Source organism: Arachis ipaensis, chromosome B10, assembly GCF_000816755.2.
Source record: "Arachis ipaensis cultivar K30076 chromosome B10, Araip1.1, whole genome shotgun sequence".
In the NCBI taxonomy this organism is placed as follows: domain Eukaryota; kingdom Viridiplantae; phylum Streptophyta; class Magnoliopsida; order Fabales; family Fabaceae; genus Arachis; species Arachis ipaensis.
In genome coordinates, this window is record NC_029794.2 from 29400094 (window position 1) to 29406011 (window position 5918).

Below are 5918 nucleotides of genomic sequence, written 5' to 3' on the forward strand. Positions count from 1 at the left end.
ATATATATATATATATATATATATATATATATATATATATATATATATATATATATATATATTTGTTGCTTAATGCAACCCAAGAGATATTATTTATTTGTTTGTTGCTTAATGCAACCCAAGAGATGTTTGTTTATTTTTCTGTTGTCCTAAGGCAACCCAAGAGTAATTTTCCATTCCCAAGTGTATATATTTCCTGCGAGTAGAAAGCAGAGGCTGTCTCAATAGAGCTGCTAATAATTATATGCGCATTTATTTGAACGGAAAATCGTATCCGGGAAATCGTGAACTCGTGACCGGATAAATGTCGGGAATGCAGGTGCTAACCGACACATCAGCTCATGGCCTGTACTAGGGCTAGACATGCATCATTCTTGTCTGCGCATTATTCTCTGTTGCTTTCCTTCTTGTGTGTGAACTATTTCTTTCTGTTTGTCTGCTTGAGTGCGACGTCTGTGCTTTATTTCCTTGTGTTTTTCTGTTGTGTTCTGTTTTTTGTTTTTCTATCTATTTATAACTACTATTTACTACTTTATTGTATTTTAATATCCATCTGCTAATCGGAATCGAATAAATGAACGTAACTAATAACCCCGACCCTACTAAGGACTCCCCAGTTCTTACCCCCTTCTTTCCCTTCCTCCCCCCAGATGGAGATGGGCATGATATTCTATGAAGTCGAAGACCTTTACATTTATAAGGACCCAGTGTACTATGGTTACTACATTTTGAGTACGAAGCCTCGTATGAGACGTTACGCATTACGAAACCGTTCCTTCCAATATCTTCTGTATAGCCCGCATTTTGACCATGATGCTCCTTACGACTTTCCCTTATCCTGGTTACACCCTAACGCACCTGGACATCTTTTTCCTGATGGTTCCGGACATCCTATACCAGCTCAACCTTTGAATGAGGTGGTACCTGAGCCTATCATTCCTGATGATCCTGAGTTAGCTGGTGACTACGTACCTGTGATACCACCAGAGTGGGATTTTCCCCCTGAGCCGATCCCCAACTTTCCACAGCCTGATGAGCCGGCACTACCGGATGGTGAGGTAGCTCCTATATACGCGAACGGACCTATGCTCGCGAATGGTTTTGTACATAGTGATAGCAGCGTTTCTGGTGGATCTGAGCGTATAGATGTAACCGCAGACGATGAGGAGGAGGAGGATCCCTGAGATAGAGATAGAGCACAATGAAGAGATGAGAGAGCCTCACGACGATCTTCTGAATGGCCACGTGTAGATATAGTTTGGCAGCCGTAGCGGTATTCTTTTGATGACACTCTAGTCTGACATTATCTGTTAGTTAGTCTCTCACTTGTGTTAGTACACCCGAGAGCTAGGAGCTATATAGTGGTTAGGCTAGCTCGGGCGCCAGTTTAGCGGCTTTCTGTATGGGCCAGGCCCTGGAAGTGTCGTGTATATATTAGCTACGTAGGATGACGAGGATGTAAACTAACTTGATCTTTTGTGAACGCTACAGTTTTGTTATAGTGTACATTATGTATATTTTTAGCTGTGTTATATGTTTCTTTATGCTTCCTTATTATTTCTATATGTGTGTACTTATTTATTTTACTCCCTCGCTCGCAACGATACAAGTTAAAAAAAAGTTACTCGTAAAATTGACAACGTTCTAACAAGGAACAGACTTATACATTAAATAATAGATAATAATTAGGAAGACAAATTGGTAGCGCTCAGTTTCCGGTATGATCTAGACATATTGAAAATTGGGTCGTTACAATTTGGTATCAGAGCAGTTCGTTCCCAATAGAGCCTGGGGAGTGGACTAACTATGCTTCATTGCATACTCTGCTTATCGGAATCTAGTGCGAACCCAGCAACAAGGTCGAGTGTTTGCCATGACTGCTGATGATGCTATGCAATTAGACGCCCTAATCCAAGGTCAGTGTTACGTCAAGAATCGATTTCTAACTGTACTGTATGATTCGGGTGCATCGCATTCCTTTATTTCTTTAACTGTTGCTTGTGAGTTGGAACTAGATTTCTCTGAGTTGAACTTTGATCTAATTGTCTATACACCTGCATCCTAAAATGCTTTGACTAGTTTAGTGTGCCTGCAAGTACCATTCGCTATTAGGAACAGGACTTTTATACACGATCTAATCTGTTTACCTCTATGTGGTTTAGAAGTTATTTTAGGATTAGATTGGTTATCTAAGTATCATGCTTTCCTCGATTATTTTAAAAGAATTGTTGTTATTCCATCTGATAGTCTATGTACTAAACCATTTCTGTCCCACACCTTATATCTGAATTCTGTAAGAGTTACCTTAGACGGGAGGGATTATGAGGGGTACGTTCTGTTAGTGGCTAGCTCGAATGACAGTGAACTAAGCTTAGAACGAATCCGAGTGGTGAAGGAATTTCCTGATGTTTTTCCTGATGACATACCTAAGTTTCCTCCTTAGTGAGAGATAGAATTCAGCATTAAACTAGTGCCTGGAACTTGACTGATTTCCATAGCACCATACCGGATGTCACCATTGGAACTTGCAGAGTTGAAGAAGCAGTTGGATGAGCTACTTGGAAAGAAATTTATTCGTCCCAGCGCAACACCTTGGGGAGCTCCGGTATTACTAGTAAAGAAGAAGGATGGTGGAATGCAACTTTGCGTGGATTACCGACAGCTAAATAAAGTCACTATCAAGAACAAGTATCCACTTTCATGGATAGATGATTTGATGGATCAGTTGAAAGGTGCAACTATGTTCTCTAAGATTGACTTGCGATCGAGTCATCACCAAATTCGAGTAAGCGAGCCAGATATACCAAAGATTGTGTTTAGGATTCAGAAATGATGACAATGTTGAGACGTATGAGAGCAGAAGGACTAGAAGCTGTGAGACAGAATCATAGTAGTGTATGGAGGTACAAGAACAGAATTTGTGTGCCTAACTCTGGGGATTTGCGACAAAGGATTCTTGTAGAAGCTCATCAAAGTAGATTTTCCATACATCCTGGAGTAACAAAGATGTATCAAAATTTGAAACAAACGTTCTGGTGGCCGGGCTTAAAGAAAGAAGTAGCTGATTATGTCTCGAAAAGTTTAACCTGCCAAAAGGTGAAGGTGGAACATCAGAAGCTGTCAGGAACCCTGCAACCCTTGGAAATACCACAATGAAAATAGGAGCAGATCACTATAGATTTTGTCACAGGATTGCCAAGGACCTCAACAGGACACGATGCTATTTGGGTGATTGTGGACAGGTTAACAGAATCAGCACATTTTCTTCCGATTCGAGTTGACTATACTTTAGAAAGGCTAGCATGGCTATATATTCAAGAAATCATACAATTGCATGGGATACCTTCATCAATTGTTTCAGATCGAGATCCGAGGTTTACTTTCAGATTCTGGGGAGCTTTCCAGAAAGCTTTAGGAACAGAATTGCATATGAGTACAGCATACCATCCTCAGACAGACGGACAATCAGAGCGAACAATCCAGACATTGGAAGCCATGTTAAGATCTTGTGTGATGGATAACCAGGGCAGTTGGGATAGGTATTTGCCATTGGTTGAGTTTGTCTACAACAACAGTTACCAACAAAGTATCGGGAGGGCACCATATGAAGCTCTCTACGGAAGAAGATGTCAGACACCATTGTGTTGGAATGATGACGGAGAAGCTAGTGTCTTAGGTCCAGACTTAGTGCAAGAAAATACTGAGAAGATAAAGAGGATTCGCCAGAAGATCCAGACCGCACAGAGCCGTCAAAAGAGCTATGCCGATAATAGACGTAGACCCTTAGAGTTTAGTGAGGGAGATCATGTCTTTCTAGAAGTAACTTCGATTATTGGAATAGGTAGAGCCCTTAAGACTAAAAAGCTTAACCCACGATACATAGAACCTTTCCAAATACTTAAAAGAGTCGGTCTAGTAGCTTATCAAATAGTCCTTCCTCCTTATTTATCAAACCTTCATGATGTTCTTCATGTCTCGCAACTTAAGAAATATATTCCTGACAAGAGTCACGTTTTACAACCAAAGACAGTACAGTTACGAAATGATTTGACATATCAAGCATCACCAGTTCAGATAGTGGAAAGAAGTGATAAGCAGCTAAGAGGCAAAGTTGTTCGCTTAGTCAAAGTAGCTTGGGAACCAAGAGGAGAAGAAGAGCACACTTGGGAACTGGAAGATAAGATGAAAGTTAATTACCCGCATCTATTCCTAGGTAACTGAAATTTTGAGGGCAAAATTTTCTTTTAGGAGGGTAGAATGTAATAACCCTGATTTTCGAGTACATGAGATCTTTTCTGAAAGTACGGATTTCTCCAGAAGATCAGTAAAGGGAACACCTCTGTTATATCATCAAGCATCTCAATCCTCATTATCATTATGTCATCCTTAAGCTAGAACCTCCTCTGAGGCAAGCTCGATAATGCAATCGCGAAGAACCTAGTTTTTGAACCGTATCGGTTGGCAGTTTTGATTCTGATTTTTGTAAATAGTCTCTGTTTGACGAACCGGACTCGATTCATGAGAGGAGAGAGATAATAGTATACTATTATCATTATATTAGTATTATAAAATGCTTGAATGATATTATAAGGTTACCTGGTCTGTTTTTGTTAAAAACAGAAAATCGGTTTAACCGGGTTTATGGTTTACTTGTGCAGCTTAGCACCAGCACTCTCTGATGAATTTAGCAATGCTAAGGCCTCATTATACATGTTCTATTCTCATAATAAATATGTTACTAGTGTCATTTATGCTAGTAGCTTAGAAAATAATTTTTAGAGATGTTTTTACGAGTGTTCCGATACACCTAGTTTTAGTAGTTGTACACCAGAGATATTTTAATATTATTTTAATCCACCTCCAAGCCAACCAATCACAACTCACCTTACACCCCCAAGACCTCCAAGGCTGTCTCATTTCATCATTTTGGCCGAAAATAACAAGAGATAAAAGAGAGAAACTTTCATAAACACTTAATCTTCAAAGCTTGATTTCTTATGAACTAAAACTCAAATCAAAACTCCGATTTCACCAAAATGATCCTCTCTTCTTCCTCTACAGAACCATGTAACTTATCAAGGATGGAAATAAGGTGAGATGGCTGTCTCCCTCCCATTTCAATTCGATTTTCAAGGAAAACCATGCAAAACATGTGTTTTCTTGATGTTCTTCCTTAGGAATCATGCTTAACTTGACTTGAGGGCCAAGAAACGTGAATTTCCAGCAAGTCTAAGGTGAGATATCTCTTCCTAACATACTGAGTGAGATTTGGTCAGTTGAGAGTTTTTGGATTTAAAGTTGTTCTTGATGTGATTTAGGAGGAAAAAGTGCTTAAGGACCACCTGAAAGTTTAACCGAATTAGGAGCAGCAAAACCAAGTAGGGATTGACGAATTTAATCTTGATTGATTGTGTTTGAGTTGTGTGATTATGATATGGTTTGGCTGTGCCTGAAATTGATTGTTTGTATGAGTAATTCTTGTTGAAATTTTGCTGAAAATTCGATGAAATTTGATGAAATTCAAGCTATGAATGTGTGTTCTTGTGGCTGCTGGAAAACGAAACCCTAGAGCTTAAATTGGGGTTCAATTTTTGTTGAAATCATGTAGAAAAGATGGGGTTTTAGTGGCTGGGAATTTATTTTGAATTTTGGTAAAAATCGGTTGCTGAAAAGACTGAAAAACGGATAAAAACAAAGAAAGAATCTGAAGAATTTACGAAGAACACGAAGAACACTTTGAGTGTGGTGAAGAACAATGAAGAATACCTTTTTGATCCATAAAAGGGCAAGGAAGTAAATATTTTGGTGTTTGGGGGGTTATTTTGTAATTTCCAAAAGTTAGGGTGGTAAAAGTAGAAATATTAAAAGTTACGGGTGGTAAAAAGTGAATTTTAAAGGTTAAAGGTTAAAGTAAAGTT